Below are 21,721 nucleotides of genomic sequence, written 5' to 3' on the forward strand. Positions count from 1 at the left end.
GGGGTATATCGCTGAATTGGTGAAATGCCTCGTTTTTTAGGAAGGACTAAATGCTGGGGAAACAATTGTGAAAAGAGTGGCCTGGCCCTCAAATGAGTAATGAGTGTTGTTGAAAAAAGAGGGGTGCATCGGTTAATTGGTGAAATGCCTCGATGTTTAGGAAAGACTCAATATTGAAGAAAGCATAGCTTCAAGATCGACTAAATGCTGAACGACTATCATTCAAAGAATTGCCCTCAAATGACTAATGAGTGTTGTTGAAAAAAGAGGGTTGCATCGGTTAATTGGTGAAATGCCTCGATGTTTAGGAAATACTCAACATGGAAGAAAGCTTAGCTTCAAGATCGACTAAATGCTGAACGACTATCATTCAAAGAATGGCCCTCAAATGAGTAATGAGTGTTGTTGAAAAATAGTTTTTTTTCCATACTCAATGAATCATCAATTCATCAATCAATTGTATCTATTTCGAAGATTCATTAATGACCATCCGTCAATGATATTATTTCTATATATAGAAATTCTTGGCTATTTTTTAAACAAATCAAAGAATTGATTGGAGAATTATTCGTTTAAAATGTTTATACAAAATTTATATGGAAATATTATCTGAATATTGGAATTCTGAGACAAAATATATATAATTTATATAATATGTTGGAAAGATAAAAATCAGAAAAATATTAAAATGAACTATTTTAAATTTTAAAATAAAAAATAAATATATAGGAAAATTATTGAAAATATTGTAGGTGTGGTTGGGCGCAGAGCCTGTTGAATCCATTTGCTTTAGCACTTTTGAGTCTTGAGTCCGTGTCCGTGTCCATGTCCTGGGTGTCTGTCCTTCGAGTACTTTCGCTCATCAGGGAAATTATTGGTGGTGCTGCTGCCATCACGAGTATGACCTAATTTACAAGAGGAAAAAGGAAACAAAATAGCAGAACAAAAAAACTTACAATGCTAAAGGGAGAGAGCGACAAAGAGAGTGAGTCGCGGAACATCTCGCATATTTGTCGCTTTTTTTTTTAAGCCAGAAAAAATCCATATACATATTTAAATATATATGTATATCCAGAGAGAGAGAGAAAGGGGGATGGATGATGGGAGATGGAAGATATAGCTGCTGTTTGATATGGAGTTCCCCATAGATGTGACGGCAAAAAGCGGCATCGGGTAGCGGCAGAGGCACTGCATAATGGCAAATAATGCGGGCTAAAAACAAAAGTGACTGCTGCTGCTGCCGCTGCTGCTGCCGGTGCTGCTTCCTTTATTGTTGTCTCGACATATCCCCGCCATTGTTGGGCCTGCCTGGTCGCAGGACTGGCGTTTCGGCCTGCCCTGCCCTGGCCCGGCCCGGCCCGGCCTGGCCTCATTTGTCCCAGTTTAAATGGTCTTTAGGTCGAAGAGTGAATCAGATACATGCGATGGGGCACGAGAGCCTAAGTGTGGAAGAGAGACAGACAGTGACAGAGGGAGAGAGAGAGAGAGAGTCGCGCATTAAACCATTGCAGAAATTTTGCATGCATCGTATCTATGTGTTTTTGTGTGTGTTTTTGTGTGTGTTTTTGTGTGTGTGTGTATCTGTGTGTCTGTTTATTTGTTTGCTGTTGGCTTTGATTTGGTTTCTGGCCCGATGGCCCGATGGTCCTGGCCCTGCTATCGCCATCAAATCAGGCACACACAAGCATAATTGTTGCCTCTGTAGAAGTGCAAGTGTGTGCATGTGTTGGTGTTAGTGTAAATAGCAATTACAGGCCAACACTCTCTCCGTCTCTCTATCCTTGGCTCTTACTATCTCTTTGTCTCACGATTTAGTGGGTAAATACTATACATATGTACATATATATATATATGTATGTGCACACGAGTGTAATACTCAAACGAATGCCACGAAAACCAGAAAATGCACTGAGGCACACAAAAGACACCAACACCAACAGACGCACGGCACACAGCAGCTACAAGAACTGCCGAAACTCTAGGGAAAGAAATACGGAAGAATACAACATTACAACAACACTGAAAAACAATCAACAACGCCACCAGAAGTAGATACGTTATTACAACAACACTGAAAAAAGTCAACAACGCCGTCAGAAGTAGATACATTATATGTAGTACTGAACAAACAAGTCCGCTAACTTTAGTAGACAAAAAATAACAAATACAACCACAATTACAAGACAAATTGGAATAGAAAATCGAATTACAACAATTACGTCAACAACGGCAGGGACAATACTAGCAATTACAACAATGGAATAATGCCATAACAACAAAAGCAACAATTCCAACAATTTTTGTTACAAAAACAGCAAAACCAACAACAATTACAACAGCTACCACTTCTCCAACAATATTAGTGACTACTAACAGAGAGTAGAGTAGACTAGAGTTATTCCAACACCTGGAGCTACAACCATACTTTCACCAACATCGATTCCAACGACTGCAGCGACAATGAATTCCATTTGAGCAACACCAACACAAGCGTATTACACCAACGACTTTATAGACAGCCGCAACAAACGAGCTTCAACAAAAGTTTTGCGTGCTAGCAACAATTACACCAACAAATAATGTCGCAGCGACAGCGGCGAGCACTTAAGCGTCGCCAGCGCCCATAAGTATGCTTCGATAAGTGTGAATGAGCGTGCTTCGGGGCTCGCTGATGAGGCGATGAGACGATGAGACGATGAAGAGCAAGTGGAAGCAGACCAAGAACAAGAGATGGAGATGAAGAGGGTCTTGGGTACATAACGATGTACTAACTAAGTTAATGTGCTTGAATAACGAGAAGAGAAAGCAGAGGGCAAAGGGCACATGGAAAATATATCGAAGAGAAGTTTCGCCGAAGGTAGAATGAAGAATCATCATCAACCCCTTCACAAGAAGGGGGCCTGGGGATGCAATGTTTGATAATGGACGCTGGTCTCTGCGGCAGGACCTGGTCCTCCACATGCAAATTGCTGCAAACTAACGAAATTAGACAAAACAAAAAAAAACAGCAAACAAAATTTAATTACATAGTTGGGCACACAGGCCACAGGCAGCACCAGCAAAGGCAGCTCGTGGTGTTCTCTGGAGAATAGAGGAGCAGACATTGCATTACACAATATTTATTTAATGGCATGACTTTTCCTACATAGTATAACGCCGCCAATTTATGTCGTCCGCCTCCTTCTCGTGACCGAGATTCGACAGCAGAGTTTCTCCAACAAGTTCGACTTTTGGCTTTGTCTTGAAAACGAAAGCAGCCCGGAAATGTTTGTGTTGGCCCCAGCGTACTATATAGTAACTACTTAACTGTACTAGACCACTAGAACGAGGGGGGGGTAAGAAGTGGTAGGCGAAGAAGAAAGAGAAAGGCGCGAGCGATGTGTGCATATATTATGCAGTCACCTCTCTAGTCGCTCTCTGCACTTTTGCCCCTCCTCCTTCTCATGCACTTAGCTCGCCCTCTTCTCGCCCTCTTCTCGCCCTCTTCTCGCCCTCTTCTCTCTCTTTCGCTCTATGTCTCTCTGTCCCTCTGTTTCTTATTACTCCTTCTCGCTTTCGTTCGCTTTCTTTGCCCCTTTCTTCCATTCTTGGCAAGTTTTCGCTTGCCTTTTTTGCAGTTTGGCTTTAAGTTGGCTTTAATCAGGCACTGCATATGCACACACACACACACATACGTATACATGTATATGGCTTATATACAAACATGTCTGACAAGAACCCCCTCCCCAAACCCCCCTCCCCACGGACGACCCCTTTAGCCACTCTTCTGTCTCAATAAGTTTTGGGCCTTCGCTCGCACTCGCACTCACTGCGGTGTTGTGGTCGGTGCTTGGGTTTTTTGGGCAGGGGGCCGAGCCACGCCCATCTGTTAAATAGCATCCATCGTTGTAGTTGTTGTTGTTGTCGATGGTACGTGTTGGGAATGTAGGACATTGTTATGCAGGCAGCGGCATAAAGGAAGAGCAAGGCGAATCAAATGAGAGTTTCACAAAGCCCTAGAAAGACAGAAAGAGCGAGAGAGAGAGAGTAAGGAAGGAGAGGGGCGATGTGGGGCAATGTGGCGGGCTATGGGCGGCAGGGGTAGGGCCCAAAGGCACGAAATGTGCAACACACAAAAGTTTTCGTCATTATTGGCCGATGAGGTGAAATTTATTGCAGCATAATTCAATGGGAACGCCAGTTCTTAGTCACTCTCTCTGTCTCTCTCTGCCCCGTTCTCTCTCCCTCTATAATTTTCCCTTTCTCTGTAACTGGAAGGAAAGAAAATGCGACAAGGAAATGTGCTTGGAAATGTAGAAATATTAAAGATTGGGTTCATAATTTAATTATGAATTAATAAATTTTTTGAAGAAAGAGTAACTTATATTAAAACTAAATTTTTATATTTATTAAATAAAGAAAAAAATAATTACAGTAATGAGTACTGCTTTATTTTTTATTATTATATATTATATACATATATTTTTGTAGAATTTAATTAACCATTTTTTCGTACATATTTTTATTTAACAAAATTTATTTTTAACTTTTATTTTGTTTGGGTTGAAAAAATTGTATATTTATCATTTGAGCCAAAAAAGATCCCATCTCGATGCCCATAAAAAAGTCCCCAAAATGTTACAAAAATTAAAATTAATTTGTGAACCATTAAACCCCATAAATAGTTATACAATTTTTTGCATTAATATTTAAACTTTTACTTATTTTTCAGAAGGCGCCAGAGGAAACAAACGAAACTCGAAACTTAAAGAAAAGACAATTTTTAAAGACAACAACAACAACAAACAAAGAGAAAGAAAGTAAAAACAAAACCAAAGAGCGAACAAAACAGAAGCTAGAAAATTTCGAATTATTACAAGAATCTTCTATACATTTGAAATATTTTCAAACTCAAATTTAATAATAATAAATTAATAAATAATTAAATAAATGATAGTAAACGAAGCTCAAATAGACTGAAATAGAGTCCAAATATATTACGAAAGTAAAATGCAATTAATTCAACATATCATATAAATTAATTAGAACAAATTGCATTTAAGTTTAAATGAAAAACACACACAAAACCAAATAAACAACAAACATAAAACCAAAGGCAAAACCACAACCAAAACAAAAACAAAAACAACAATTCAACGAAAATCAATAACAATTAGAAGGCTCCAAAAAAGACAAAACAATAAAAAAAACAATAGAAATTACAGCATCGAGTGGGCGAGCGAGGGGACCTTCGACCTTGTGGCTTGTGGCCCGAAAATGACTCTGAGTGAAGATCATCGCAAATAAATGGAACACGCGTTCGAAAACCACATTTAAGTGCGCGAAATCAAAACGATAATTTAAGTGCCACAAATGGAGCAGCCACAATAGGCGGAACAGAAAATCAAGGTGAGTTTTTTTTTTTGACATCCACATCATCGAGGGGTCAGGTCTGGGCTCGGCCCCAAAAGACGTGTCGTGGTGTTTCTATTTTTGGCTTTTCAATATCTAGAAAGCAGAGACCATAAGTGTTGGGAATCCCGAGTACCGAATACATAGATCATTGCGAGTCGTTGGCTCTGACTAAAGAGGTGATAAATGGTCACAAAGGGGGAAGGGTAGAAGGGCAGAAGGGTAGAAGGGCAGAAGGGCAGAAGGGTATATAGAGGGAAAAACAGATCGGATATCTTTCAAAGGATGCACCACTTGCCCCCAAAAAGAAGACGCAACTTTTGGGTGGAAATATAAGTGGAAAATCAACAAAAATTTAACCCGCACTCGGACATGGCCTGGACCTGGACATGGATGCACTCGTAGTGGAGCTCCTGCTGCTGCTGGTGGAGCTTCATTAACATCATTCCACTTTCGTAACTCAATTTGGTAGCTGGGCGAATCGAATGCCGTGGCACATGTTGGCCCCATCCACAGCGACAGCGACAGCGACAGCTCAGGAAACAAGCTAATTCCAGCAGCAGCAGCAGCATTCCCCAACATATATGTGTATCCCCCCCCCCCCCTCGTTGTACACACACATCGGAAAATGCTGACGAAGCCAAATCAATTTCGTTGCTCAAAAATTGGTAGAGAAAAAAAGAAGAAAAATCATAAAAAAGAAGGAGGAGGAGGGCAAACATTTTTTTTTTTTTTTGTTGCTTCTTCTTTGTGGCCCATTCATTGGGTCTCTCATTCATAGAGCAATCAGTAAAGGGGAGGGGGTTTGGGGGTTTAGCACTAATCAAATCAAAGAGTTCCCCCGCCCCACACACCAAGAGGGGGGGGGGGGGGGGGGGACACTTCCGACTTCCAGAAGAAGGAGGCAGCATGGGTGGGCGGAGAGACACAGGAAGAGGAGGAGGAGGAGCCCAGAGAGGGGGGAATATCATTAAATAAATAATCTATAAAATAAAACTGCATTCCAAAAAGAACAACAAAAACAACAACAACAATGTTAACCCCATAAAAGTTTGCCTCACACTCGAAATCAATCCCCGCCGCACCTTCAACCGCATGCGGCTTGTGTTGGGGCATTTTCTGGCTTGTCGCTTGCCACTTTGTGGCAATAAAAAAGTTCGTTTATAAAACAAACATTCAAGAGATGTTTTCCCCCGCTCTCCCGCCGCCCCCTGTGCGTGTCACTCAGCGGCTTGTAAGATTTTCCCCAACAGTTCCACGCCCACACACACACACACACACACACACACGCCCCCATTTCCCTCCCCCACATGTGGTTCACACGGTTCAAACAATAGACGAAATAAAACGAATAAAATAAAATCAAATCAAATGAAATGAAATCTCCTCTTGATTCCAAATAAAAACTTTGTTGTTCACGAAAAGGTGTCGCCCAGGAGTGGCCGGAGTGGGGGGAATGGAGCTGGAAATGGCTCTAAGATGGATTATAAATATGTCTTGTTTTGTCAGTTTAAGCATTTGATTTTCGGTGGAAAATATCTGAGATTTCCAGGCAGTTTTGTGTGGCATTCTTGGATGACAAAATGCCATCAATTTCGCCCAACGAAAAAAAGAGAAGGGAAAAATTATATTAATATTTTGTGTAAGATTTAGATTTAATATTGGAATATTTAATATTTACATGAAAAAATATATTTTTTATTCAATTTAATTTTTTGAAACCTAATTTAATTGTTTTTATTTAATTTAATTCTTTTTATTTAATTAAAATTTTGTAATTTTATTTAATTTTTTTTATTTCATTTAATTTTTTTTGTTAATTTAATTTTTTTATTTATTTTTTTTATTTAATTTTTTTTATTTAATTTTTTTTATTTATTTATAATATTTAAAATTTATAATTTATAATAAATAAGTATATTTCATATTTAAATTAAATATATTAGCCACAAAATTAATAAATTAAATTTATTTTAAAGTGCTTAAAACTTCGATTAAATATGGAGCGCATTAAAAACATTTAAAACCGCAACTTGAATTTAAATATGTTTTTTTTTTTTTTTGTTTTTTTTTTAATATGTTTTCTAAATTTCATATATATTTTCATCGTCTAGACTCTAGAGTATTAGAGATATTATTTTATAATAAAAAATAAAAAAATACAATCTTAATAATAAAAAAGAAAAATCGTCTAGAGTTGAACAATATTTGGCAATTGAAGTTCTGCATCTGGCATTAATTTTTATACGTTTTTTTAGCCCAGTTTTTCGAAGGGAAAATTCCGATAGCGTCCCCCTCTATTCCAAGGGGGAATTTCGGGGCAAATGTGGCAGATCTGTTCACCCTTCCTTTGGCGGGGCATATGTGCGTGTTTTACAGTTGTTTTTTTATGAATTTTTATGGCGTATTGTCGCCCAGGGGGCGCCCTGAGGGCCCTGGCCATAATCTTGGGAGTTGCGCATACGCCCCGTGGAGCCGTATTTTACGAGTCTGCCTCTCAGAAATATGTTGCACCAATATACATATGTTGCACAGAAATGCTTGTTGTAATTAATTTGAATGCAAACATTTTTGCGGCTTGAGGTGGAGCGGAAGGGGCGGAGGGGGGGGGGGAAGGGGCAGGCCACGAAGCAAACAAAAAGGTTGCCATTTCATTTGTTCCGTTTACCGTTTCTGCCATTCGGTTCATGTTGCTAATTTTTATGAGCATAATGATTGATTGATTGATTGATAGATGGATGGTCGGATGGCTGGATGGATGACTGTGCGGCAGGGTTGAATCCAAATGAATGCTGATGGTTGATGGTTGATGGTTGAGTGAATTGCTTTTTGATAGATCACAAATATGTCAGAAGGGAGCCGGGCAGGGGCCAGGTGGCAGGTGGCGGGTGGCTGGTGGCTAGCGGCAGGGGGGCTGCGTTTACCGCATTAAAATTAACGAACAAACAGCTGGGGACTGGCGGTACAGGGGACTGGCAAATCGAAATGGAAATTCAATAAACAGAAACAGAAATAATTGCAATTCCAAAAGCGAAAGAGTTGGCAGCCGCAAATTGGATTGACCCCGTAACCCAGTGTATAACTGTCGTATCTGACCCTAGTATCGGCTCGAATCTGATGTTTTCTCCAAGATATATCAAGGGACCTTCGATAAGGAAGCCAAACCATAGACTATATCCAACAAATCCATAGTTTCCCGTAGTATTCCTTCAGAAAAGTATGTTTTGCGGGCCTGTGTGGACTGTACCTTTGACTTTGGCCATTCCGCTGGCCCTTTTGTCTGGTGTAAATTTAATTTGTTTGCGCAAGAGCCGGAAACGCACTCAAATAATTGGCATGAAATGCCATAAAATGGAAGCTTTTTTTTTTTTGGTTTTTTGGGAGCATGAATAAATTTTCAAGGGGGACAGACATTTGACAAGTTCATAAATTATCGGCTGTAGACGAGGCCGAAAAAAAATTGCTGTGGCTGATGGTTGAAAACTGTTCCTCCATTCAATTCCGTATCCTGGGAAAATTTCCATTTGAATCCGTTGTGGTGGGGCGTGGCACAGGCAGAGGCACTTGCAAGTAAGGAAATAAATAAAATGAAAGTTTTTGCTGCGCAAAAAAATATATAGAAAGAGGGGGTTGGGGTGAGGGGGAGACAAAGGCTTGGGGGGTGGAAGATAAAATACTATATAAAGCAGAGAATAAAAACTTGTATACGGCACATAAAAAGTAACAATAAAAAATCCAACAAAGTGAAACACAACCGCCAGAAACTATAGCGAAACACACGCTCCACACAATCCACAGCACTCCACGGCTCTCCCTCTGCCTCTGCCTCTGGTAGAGAAATACAAACAAACAATCATCAGGAGAAAGGAGAACGGCGAAGGAAAGCAGGCTGAGAGGCGATTTCGGAGAAAGAGTTGTAAGTGGAAATAATGGGATGGCCAATGCGGCGTATGCGCGATTTAAATTTTTCTCCCAGAAAGAACTCAATGGAAAGAAACACCAAAGAACTATAAAGATATGTACGCCATAGCTGTATCTTTTTCAGGGATAGAAACTGCAAGAAAGGCATCAAAAATGGTGCCATTCCATAGGGAACTTATTGTCTTTAAGCTCGAAACATCATGGAACTGTGCCCCCTTTTGTGTCCTCCTATGCTGCCTCCTCTATACACTTAAACGTTCATCCTTTTCGTATCGTATTATATTCTTCTATTACGTACTTCACTCATGTTCTGTTGCGGAATATCTGTTCGTTTCCAATTCGATTCCCGGTGGCACACAATCCTCATTTATCAATCATCCGCCCCGTTGCACTTCGCTGACTTCATATGCAAATAGTTGTGTGCCACAAAATGAATATTGTCTAAGGTGTGTGCTGGGGAGCAGGACCTTGCAACTTCTTTTTGTGTGTGTTCTCGGAAGGGAAACCAAACTTCCTTCTGGCTCCTGCGATGCTCCTGCGATGCTCCTGCCGCCTGCTTCTTTGGTATTTCTTCAGTAAAAAATGAATCAGGCAGGCAGCCCGCTGCCCCCACCGCATACGTATGGTTTCATCTTCTACGGCATACGAGATACAATGAATAATGGAGGCTGATGCTGATGACAACTATAGGAAATATTATAAGGATATGCCGGCCATAAACCAAAGGAACCCCAGCCACCGACAGGCACTAGGACTACAACTAGGATGACGACGACAACGACGACGACGACGACGATGAGGAAGACAAATAAAAGAGAAATCGTTTATTGCAAAAGAGCCCATAAATTGATTTTTTCAAATAAAAATAAAATATCGACACACGACGAGAGCCACAAGCAACCCACTATTTCAGACCGATAAAATAAGCCATATACCAGAGGGGGTGGCGCCGGGTGTGGCGAAAAAGAAGGCTAAAGGAGGGCTGGAAGGACGAAGGAACTATGGCTAAGTGAGAGATGCTGGCTGAGATTGTAAAGCAGCAACAACAGCATAAACGACTCAACAGCCGCCCTGGTTGTGGTCCAAAAAGAAGCCGCCTCCAAGACGCCAACACTCACTCACACACACACATAGACACGTACTAGTGGCAGAAAGAGATAGTTGCAGGAGATAGTGGAGCGCAAGATAGATAGAGAGAGAGAGGAAGAGACATTGTCCTCGTCGTCATCATCTTCGCCTACGTCCTTTTTGGCCAAGGTATTCCTCCGTTGTTCTCTCTTCATTTCGCTTCTCCTATTTCCTATTTAAGTTAAAAACTATTAGGGTAACCCCCCCCTCCCAGGCACTCCATGGAGTGTATCCTTCTCTTGCCGTAGTACATAAATTAAGTGAAAAAAAGATGGAAGTTTTTTGCGGGTTGCAAGGAGGAGGCTCTACTTCTCTCTCTGCGAGTGTTGGATGAATTTTTATTAAAAACTATGGCCCCACTCTTTAATAAAGATGTGAAACGAGGCCCAGCCACCCACCGACACACACACACATACGAAGACTACTGATACAGCGAAGCTTCGCAGGCATAGGACCATAAATAAGGACACGCGAAGAGAACAGGACAGCGCCGGCTTTTATCTGGCCCCAAAAAAATGGCAAAGGAAACGAAACGATGGAAGGAAAGCAAAGCAAAGGAAAGGCAAGAGAAGGGAGGGGAAAAGACAGGCAATGGCGGAACAGAACATCGTGTGAGAGAGATAGTGAGAGGGTAGGTTATATAAGATTGATATTAGATTTCATTCCACTCCATTTCCAATCTCAATATGTTTTATTTCATGGAAACGAAAAGTCGGGCCTAGTAACCCCGAAATGCGGCAGTCTGTTAAACGGAAAGCCTATTTTTGGTGACCCCGAAGCGGAATCGCTCTTTGTATTAAAAAATTAAGTCGCAGACTTTCTTTGACTCCAAAAATTCTCATTTTGGTGACCCAGATCGAACCCGGTATACCTTCAGATTTTGGTGTCCCATCAAAGATTAAGAAATTAAAGATAGTTTTGAGCAGGTGACCACGATCTTGTGACCCCTCTTTCTTTTAAGCTGGTGACCCCGATCGTGTGACCTCTTTTTTATAATTTTGAGCTGGTGACCCCGATCTTTATTTGCGGATAAATATATGAAGATACCATAAGACAACCTTAAGATACTCCGTGTACGATTTTGTGACCTCCTTTTCTTTTGATAAATTGGAGCTGGTGACCCCGATCTTGAACGATGAACTCATGTTCTCAGTCCTCTCTCTCAGACTATAACTAAAGATGGTCGCATAAATTGACAACATATTAACCGCAGTTCCACCGAAGCACCATCCACCCTCTCCAATATAAGACTCGTTGCGCGACTGCCGTTGGTCTCTGTCTCGGGCTGTGTCTCTCGTTCTGTTCCTGACTCGCTACATAAATCAATTTGGCCATTTATTTAGCAGCCGAGCAGGCAGCGGGTGACATTTGCATTTGCTTATTAAAAGAGATGGAGATAGGAAATCAGAGATGGAGTTTTCCACGGGATAGGAAAAATATGGCCAAGTAGAAGGCGGAGGAGGAGAAGGAGGGGGCGGAGTCATGACAAATATATTTCACAATTTTAATTGGCCAAACAAACTGAAAGTTTTTGAAGTTGAAAACTGAAAACTAAACTGAAGTTGAGGCTAAAAACTTGATTCCTTTCTTCGTTCACTCTTCGTTTTGGTCTTCTGATTCTGGCGCGGCTGTTTCTCATTCAGATGATTCCTTTTCTCCCCATCCGCGGCATTGTTTTCCATATATATACCCTCTCGAAGAAGGTGTTTCAATTATAATTAAAAGTTGAAGAAACTTGGCCTGAAATATCTGTCATTAGACAGAATTACAGCCAAATCGGTTGGTTCGGCGAACTATAGAGCCGCCATAGCAACAAAAGCCCCTCGAGGGTATCCAAAACATCGATCCTTCGCCGCTCTGTTGTTCTCTCTTCCGCTTGTTGTATGGCCAAAGGAAAAGTTTTCAATCCAAAAAGGCAGGTTGGCTAAATTAAAAAGAGTGCGTACAAGGGGCTGGCAACAGGAGTGTCTGGAGCTGGTGTTGCTCCTGCTCCGGCTGGAGAGGTAGTTACAGCTTTGGCCATAAACTTTATCGCTGCCTGAGTGGGGAAATGCAGGAGGCAGGAGCCAGTAGCCAGTGGCTGGAGCATCTGCTGGGGTTTGAGGCAATCATACATTCATATGCTCATGTTTATTTAACGATGCTTTTTACGCTGCACAGCGCGAAATGCAAAAAGGATTAAAAGTCAGCTACCCGCTTAGCCGTCCCCCCGCCTCCAGGAGGCTGATCCTTCAAGTGGCGTGAAATTTGGCACTTTGAGTGGCGTTTTTCGGTCTTTACAGAACTTTTAACTAAACTGAAAGTGCTTCAACAGTGTGTGCCTTTCCCTCCTTTGCCCAATGCGCGTGGGTGTCCTGACGAGTGTGTGTGCTAAAATATTAAAAAACATCTTTTACTCGGAAGCTCATCAAATGTCAAAGTTGTTATCCAACCATCATCTGCTGGGGAATGAATGAATCTTCGTTTTGGTTTATAAGCTTCGATGGGCCTTGGAGTTTTTCCCCTTTGGGTTCCGCTTCAGTTGAAAAGCAGAGCGTACACATTTCCCCCGCCCCCCCCCCCCCCCCCCCCAACATCGTAAAACTACTATTTCACATACGCCATGTATTTTATATATTTTTGATTTGGCTGCGAGACCAATTCCATTTGATGTGAAATGAATTTAACATTTCTATAAATAAATTTTAAGCTCGGAGGAATTTTTGTGGAGCCACGAGTGCGGAAACATCAAAGCGAGAAGCAATTCTGTTTCCCAAAAGCGATTAACATTTGTATTTGAAATAAATAGCGGCAGAGATATGTATTATTTTATGGATCTGGGGCATAGACCGACCAGTTGAGCAGAGACTCTTTAAGATGGTGACCCCGATGCGTGGCGGGTGTCCATCAAAGGCAAAGAACTGCGGGAAGACACGATTTTTTTGGTGGGTGGGGGGGACTGAATGCCTCCGTTGGGAATGAATCGGTCGGACTCCGATTGAAGGACTTGCATTCTGCATTCTCAGGCTCTTAATTGGCTCTGCACTCTGTTCTCTGTGAGAAGAGTTCTTACTCAGCTTATTTGAAATCCTGCAACGTGCAGCGTGCAACGTGCAACGTGCTGCCTGCAACCTGAGATCCTTTATATCCTCTTATATATATTTTCAGTATTCGTTGTATTCGTTTTTTGTTCTGCATTGGCCAATTACGTAGGACAAAAGCAAACGAAAGAAATGTCAATTGGCATCGCGATGGCTGTGTGTTAAGCCAGCCGGAGACAGGGAGCCGCCAGGACACGGCATAAAGAATGCAACTGAGAATGAGAGGATGCCGAGACACGGAAATACACACTTGCAGATACAGCTACAGATACAGCTACAGATTCCGCTACAGATACAGATACAGATACAGAGAGAGGACTGCAACTGGCGGGAGATATTTTTTAATAATACAAATTGTGTGCGAGAAAAGAGAGGAATTATTATTGAAATATTTACAAGGACCAAACACAATTGATATCCCTGACTCCCTGTCGTCCCCCTTATCCACCTCCTTCTCCTACTCCTCCTCCTCCTCCTCCTCCTACACTGGAGAGGAGTGAATGTCCTGTGGACTGGTGCTTCCACTGCTCTTTCTACTCCTGAGATGACATAATTTATGGCATCAGCTGTGACTGCTGCCCCATCCTGGCCATAGCCGAGGCCGGCAGAGTGCCACAGCCAGGAAGTGAAGTGTCCTCGAGTGGTCTCCTGGCAATTAAAACGCCAAACTAATTAGATGAATTCTGTGTGATTTCCGTATAATTAAATTGCCCATTTCAGGGAAGTCAAGTGGAGAGTGGTCGAGTGGGCCACCACCGAGTGGCAGGGCAGGACGAGGTCTAGTTCTTTTCATGGGACATCGTTCTTGCTCGAGAAAGGGTCGCGCTCCAAGGGGCTGAGGCTGAGGCCGTAGATACACAGAAAAGCCACACATTTCCGCCTTCGATCTATAAATATTTTGTTGGATATCGGTGCTAAATTCCTCTCCTAAATGTAGGCGGTGCCGGGGCTCTGTCCCACTCAAACATTTAAGTTTAAGGTACTTAACGTAATTTCCCTTTGCCCTGGGATCCCGGGCCCAGGATCTTCTGCTGAGTAACTTTTTCAGACCATTTCTCTTCGGCGGAGAGCGGGTGCGGGGGAGGGCGTCCTTCTAGTTGAGCCAAAGATAAATAAGCAAATAGGCAAATAAATCTTCATTTCAACTTCTTGTGAGGCTTTCTTAACTTTTTCTCAGCTGTTTCACTGTCTCCCCCGCCCCCCCCCCCTCCCAGTGCTTTTGCCCACTTTTCTTTTGCCTTTTAAGTTTTTCCTTTCCTCTCGGCTCCTTTTCGGTTCTTGTGTATTTTTGCTGTTGCTTCTCAGCCAATTCAAAAATTTTCCAACTTACGCTAGTAAATTGTTCGGGTAACATGCACTTAAGTATGCTACCGCCTCGTGCCCCGTGCCCCGTGCCCCCGCGCCACATGCCACAGAGCCATGCCCGCTCTCCACCCCGCCTTTTGTGGAACATGTGTACTATCCACGCTCCTGTCTCACTGTCTCTCCGCCTCTCACTTGTCTCTCTGTCTCTTTGCTCTTGCCATTAAAAGTTGAGCCCTGCAGGGCGAAAGTTTCCCCAAAAACGCTTAGCCCTCTGCTCTAACCAACCCTCCCGCCGTGCCACACCCCTTCCAACCATTCTACTACCAATTGCCCACGGCCCTTGCCACCGCCACTGCCACTGCCCCTGCCCCGGCCGCTGCTCTTCTGTGCCGTGCTCTTCTTCCATTTTGGGTTTTCATTGTTCAAGTATTTTTGGTATTTTTCTTTGGTATTTCATTTACGTTACGCTCGCTTTTTTGTCGTTTTTTATCTGTGTATTTTGCTTTCTTTGTTGTTGTCAAGTGCAACATTTTAGGCTGCATTGGGTTAAGCGGGGGGAGCACGGGGGAAGGAGATGGCTGGAATGCGGAGAATGGGTGGTCGGGGCTGGATGATTGTGATTGAGGACTGAAGCGGAGGAATGATAGGTGACGTGCAGATGGTGGAATGATAAATGGCAAAAAGCACAGACAAAGAGTTTGGTGTTACATTTGATTTTTACGAAATTTTCGGCAAGAAACATGCGAAAGTCCTACAAAATAACGACAACGTGCGTGTGAGCCAGTCGCATTATGTGAATCTCCATCGCAAGAGCTACAAGATGAACGAAATCAACGGGAATTGGAATGGGGACATAATTCTAATTGGAATGTAGAAGAATACCTTAAGTTTTTGGTAGAAAAGAACGAGCCAGCCTGAAGAAAACAGGGAGGCGATCAGGGGATGAGGCGTTGGAGCTCAGGCCTGTACAAGTGCCTCCGTTTCTTCGTTCTACATTCCAGTATGAGCCAAATATAGAATATTTCGCTCATCGGAAAGTGCTGATTGGTGCTATGGACACTGAATGTCCTCTTTTTTATGCCCCCAACTTCATTCATGAGTCAGACAAACCTGCTCCTGATTCATGCCCCACTACTACATCGCTTGGAGCAGCAGAAATAGTTCCCAATACTGTTCCCAATACCCAATACGGTTCAAGTTCAAACCAACCTTTAAGCGTGATATTTATATCGATATAATAAATTAAATTAAAGCATAACAACATTGAAACTAAACAATTTCGATTAGAAACAAACAAAAACAAACCTAAATAAATAAATAAATTTGTCCACTGCTCTCTGCGGCATTGATTTAAATTTATTATGCCCTACGTCGCAGCAAAGAGGCAAAAATTTGATTACAATCATAAAGGTTTATTTGTTTCTGTTTGTTGTGCCATTTGACCTCTTCCCCCGGCGTCTCTAGGCTCCCTTTCGCCTGGCCCCAACACTAATTTAATTTTCCAGGTGAGATTGGGACAGGGGAGTACCGTCGTTCAGACAAGTTTTCCGTGCCTTACCCTGCTCCACTATTCCGTCTCGGCTGTGTCATTCATCCGCTCATTCAGACGGTGCTTTGCCAGCCATTCCATTCCCGTTTCCCATTCCATTCCGTTCCGTTCTTGGCGGTGCCGCGCGGTCATGACGCTTACCTTTGCATATTTATGCAATTCAGCGGAAAGTTCTCTCTCTCTCTCGCTGTGACGCGTCTGTACTCGTACTCGTACCTCCCTCCACCCGGCTTATGTCATTAAACTGTAAATATTTAATTAATTTGCATGGATATTTTTTATGCCTGGCTCCAAGTTGAGTTTATTAGTCGCCCAGAGAGAGAGAGAGAGAGACTGGCAGTTTTCCTCCTCGCCCGTTGGCTGTGCATAATTTACCCGGATGCCGGGCTTAAATACTGCTTACATGTCGGTGCGGTGCCGGTTTCGAGAGATGTGGTCACTGCCTGGTCCCAAGGATCATCTGACAGAGGGGGGAAGCCGAGGCCCGATCGCCGGCAGGCCCTGCTTTCTCCTGGCTCAATGGCAGGCTCGTTCTAGTCCTTCCACTCTCGCATACGAATGGCCTGATCTCCTTTGCCGGGCGACTTTCAGTTTTACAGCTAACGATGCTGCCGCTGCCGCTGCCTGCTGATATATACTTAAAACTTGTTTTCATTAATAATTCCTAAGCCATGACACCCCCCCAACAGCCACCACCAGCCTCAGCAGCAGACAGAAAGGGAGAGCGAGGGAGGTTGGGGATGGCACTCGAGCGACGCCTAAAACTCCTCCAATTAGTAGCTTTTAATTTGGTAAACAGCGGTATTTTCGTGCTTTTGCATTTTTTTTGTAATTAAAAACAAGAAACAACAAGCACTGGGCCAGTGGAGTAGAGTGTGGGACGAGGAGCAACCAATGTGTGTGTGGGTTGGCAGCTTTTATGTGTCCTTATGTGCCACCTCTCACACAGGTCCTTCCCTGTCTGGATTCCAGAATAAGCTGAATAAATCTATCTATGTATCTGCGGTTGGAGGCAGCAGAAGGGCCTTCCAATGGAGGAAATGGATCTCCAAAGAGTATCTTCGTCTTCGTTTCACACTCTTTTTGCTCGTCTTCTCCGCTTTCAGTCATTATTTTGATGTCAACAACGTGCCAGCCAGATGATTGCCCCAAAAATCTGTCCCCCCCCACCCATTTTCATGACCAACACATTCTCTTAATTTTGTTGTTGTTGTGCTTACACCTGACCATCGCTATAACGCTTATTAAAAAAATGAAGACCGAAAAAGTACCGCAGATAAAAGGGGGGCGGAAAGAGGAAAGTGAAGTGGAAGGCGGGGAAAAAATGGAATTTTTTTTAGGTAAACTTTTGTCAGTGAAACCCAAACAAGGAGCCCAGCAGAACAAACAGATTAACCGCAATAATGAACACGGACAAACGCTCACGGGTGGAGGAGGGCGCTGGGAGGGGGACAGTGAGTGCGTGACCTTTTTTTTGTGGTGCTGTTTGGAGTAGGAGGCGAATAGACAACAGCCACAGAGGAACGAGCACGTTGTAGAGCGAAAGCAAATGGAGAAGGTTTGAGTTACAGATTTTGGACTCGACCACAACCAATGCAGAGCTGGCAGCGTCTGGAGCTGTGCATCAGCGAGTACTTTGAGCGAGAGGAATCCAGCGAGATCCAGAGCGAGATATATTTAAACGGATGGAAAGATGGAAGATGCAAATAGTCCCGAAGCTGTAGATATCTCTGCTGATCTATCATGTTATATCTCTGTATTAAATTAGGTATATACTCGCTCGACTCACTCGCTGAAAGGTGGATTCGGGGCAAATCGTTGGAGAGATTGAGTCCCGAAGCTGTAGATATACTTGCTGATCCATCATATGTCATATGTATGCTCTATCATGTCATATCTCTGCATTAAATCAGGTCTCTACTCGCTCGACTCACTCGCTGAAAGGTGGCCAATCGTTGGAGAGATTGAGTCCCGAAGCTGTAGATATCTCTGCAGATCTTTCGTCATATTTATGCTCTATCATGTCATATCTCTGTATTCAGTAAGGTATCTACTCGCTCGACTCACTCGCTGAAAGGTCGACTCGCGGCATTTGCGGACGCATCCTGAAACACCTTAAATCTCTGCTCCTATCTCTACACTAAGCGTAAGCCTTCCTGTTCTGTGCTCGGCGCTGATATCAAATGAAATGAACACAAAATGAAGGAAAGACTTAAGCCTCAGAGCAAAGCGTTTGGGTCATCGTTGTGGCAGTTGCTGCTGTTAAGCCGGATCCGGATCCGGATCCCTTACTGTTCCACCAGCAATACGAGTATTTTTTATTTATTTCAGCCCAGCCGTTTCAGCGTTCCGTTGCTCTCTTTTTCACGGGCGTTGCACAAACAACTAGCAATGACATACTAAAAAAAAAAAAACAAAAAAAACACAGGCATAGGCAGGGGCATGTATGGGGAGCAGAGCGTCAGATGAGCCGCCAACAACAGCAACAGCAACGGCAACGGCAAAGGCAAAAGCAGCGGCAAGAAACTTGGATGAGCCCCGCTCCACTTTCTACTTTCCATTTGCCATTTTACCACTTTCATTTTGCCAGCGACTCAGACACACACACACACACAGAGATACTCGTCGTGCAATGAGTACAAACCAACACAGACACATGGATGGATACATGGAAACTTATACAGACACAGTTTGGCGGCTTTATGTGGGGCATTAAAAGCGCCGACTGCCTGCCTGCCTGCCTGCCTGCCAGCCTGCCTGACTGCAGCATTTCCTCGTAACCCCATCAGCATTTCAAGTATTATTAATAAAACGTTGTCGCATCGTCGAGCGCATGATGTAGCGGCTAAAGCAGCGAGAAACAGAGTGAGATGGCGCGAAGGACGGGCGGGGGGAAAACTGGGAGTTGGTGGTGGTGGAGGGCACTCGGAATGGGAGCAATGGGCGCGGCCCTGCCCGGCCCGTCCCGGCCTGACAATGCTTATGGAATGTAACAATTTTTGCAACAAAACAAAAGCCGGAAACCATGACAACGACCAACAAATAAATACCATAACTAGTAGAAACCCAAACGAGATACACTCGTAGCGAGAGCCAGATAGAGACTTCTTTTCTACGTATATGATCATGAACCAAGTGTGGAGTATCCCAGCCTTGAACAGGATCGAGCATGATAGAGCATCTCTTGGGGAACACCTTGTCTTACTCTTTCATTCCTTAGCAACACTGGCCCTCAAGGTTTTCGCATGCGAGAACACTGAAATGATAAGTTGATCTCCTCAACTCAACTCTCCTCTCCTTTGATCGTAGCTCAACTGAGTATTCGTATAATCCATCACTTTTATGGAGTACTGCAGGCCACGCCACTGCGCTTACCAACACTGGTGATGAGTAGCGTCTCAGCACACCCACACCACACAGGGCTGACGCGAGGATGATGACGTAGCTGTTGATGGGCCTGCCTGCCTGCCTGCCTGCCTGCCTTCCTGCCTGACGAGTGCCGAGTGCCTTGGCCACGTTTGCTGAGTGCCTTGATTGACGCTCTGAGCCATTGTTGTTGACTTGGTTCGTAGACACTGTGTGTGTGTGTGTGTGTGTGTGTGTCTGGCAAATGCCAAACGGAAGTGGCTCCCAAAAATATAATTCATATTTAATATGTGCGCGTGTGTGTGTATAAGCTCACATAATTAGTTGCAGGCCCACACACACATGCACACACGCACAAAATCTGAATTTATTTGTATGAAAAATAAATAATTAAAAATGCCTTCCACACAAATGCCAGTTTATGGCTTGGGTATGTGTATGCTCCTCGTGCTCCACCAAAAACTGTGCAAAATTTAATAAATAAATAAATAGCCGACCGTCCGACTGACATGCACGATATTTCGACATGTTGTCGCTGCTTTCTTTCTCTTTTTTCTTTTTTGTTTTCAGTTAATTAAAAATTTCTCCAAAACAGAAGAAATTTTGTCTGGCATTTCGGGAATGCCTTCCTCTCAATACACTGGAAATATTTCAATAAATTTGCATTTAATTTGTATAGAAATTTGTATTAAAAATCACACAATCAATAAACAAAAATCAAGCGTAATCATTAGTGGAAATTAGTTAAAATTAGTGCAAAAATATTACTCTCTAATTCCCCATGGATGGCGGGGGGTGGTGGCTAGGTTCATTAGCCAGTTCATAGGTCATACGGAAATGAGTTCAAAGCAAAGCTCCAACCATGCCAAAGCCAAAGCCAAAGCGCGTACAGTTGCCAAGCCAACAGCTGCAAAGGATTGAGGATTGAGGATTGAGGATGGGGAATGGGGAATGGGGAATGGAGGCTGCAGGATGTAGGCGCTTTGCCTCATTAATTTTAATTTTGTGGTGCGTGTGTGTGTGTGTGAGAGATTTTATGAAATTAATTTCAGACTGCATGGCACACTCTGTGGTTATGAATTTATTAAAATCGTTTTGCAAAAACTGCACCGAATGGCAAATTAAGCAGTTTAGCAGCAGATTTATGTGTGACCCATCCATGGTCCCATGCCACGCCCGCATGGCCTCCGCATTTATGGCTAATAAATAGATATGCTATGCGAATGTGTATAAAATATTTGATTTTTATTTCTTTGACAAATCAAACCATTCCCTTTAATCGCCTGCAAAGGCACATATTGCGTATACGCAGTGTGCCATTGGTATCTGTGTATCGCTTTATGGCCTCGGCATTGGGCCGGCAATTATGTTTGATTTTATGGATTTTATGGGCCAGAGACGGGCATACATTAAGAAAGTTTCGCCACGCCCAAAGAGGAGATGCTCTTCAGGGCAAAAGATCTTGGGCTGAAAGTCCATTGAGGGCAAGGTTTGAGCTAGCAACTCCAGGTCGCTCCTTTGAAGCGTCTCTGCCCTCAAAGTAGGCAACGAATCACGCCAGGCCCTGGCTCAATGGCGAGTCTGATCGACGCTGAGACGGGGACGGCACGGGTTCGAGCCCCGCCCGGCCTTGAATGTCCACGAACTTCTCTTTTTCCTTCGTTTTTTTACGCGATTACTCAAGTCACTAAGATATAGCGGGCCTGGGTCATAGTCGCTTGGATTTGTCGGGCTTCGGTTGGGCAAGTTCGGTTTCAGATCTAGTAGTCCCGGGCGATTGAACTAACCCTTTTGCCGCTGTCATTTCGCCGCCGGGTGTGGCAGGTAGGAAGAGATGCCTGTCACACAAATGCTGTCCGGTACTGGGTTCGATTCCCAGTGTAGGCTGCGTACACTTGTGTGTGTGTAAGTGGGGGAAAGCTTGAAATTGACCACCTCTTCAGATACATATATACAGACAATACACAGGAACCCCAACACT

At 43.3% G+C, this 21,721-nt stretch overlaps 1 protein-coding gene across 4 annotated transcripts in view; it reads left to right on the top strand.

The window, feature by feature from the left end:
• Positions 1-5,094: 5,094 nt before the first annotated feature.
• Positions 5,095-21,721, top strand: part of shakB (shaking B) — a 141,610-nt gene continuing 124,983 nt past the window's right edge. For 2 of the 4 annotated variants that reach the window (XM_033381601.1, XM_033381602.1), the window contains exon 1: positions 5,103-5,388. The gene's annotated coding sequence lies outside the window, so the exon portion shown is untranslated. Of the gene's footprint in view, positions 5,389-21,721 lie in introns of all 4 variants that reach the window. The other 2 variants (XM_033381603.1, XM_033381600.1) reach the window with 2 other exon arrangements.

This window comes from Drosophila pseudoobscura, chromosome X, assembly GCF_009870125.1.
Source record: "Drosophila pseudoobscura strain MV-25-SWS-2005 chromosome X, UCI_Dpse_MV25, whole genome shotgun sequence".
NCBI classification, from domain to species: Eukaryota; Metazoa; Arthropoda; class Insecta; order Diptera; family Drosophilidae; genus Drosophila; species Drosophila pseudoobscura.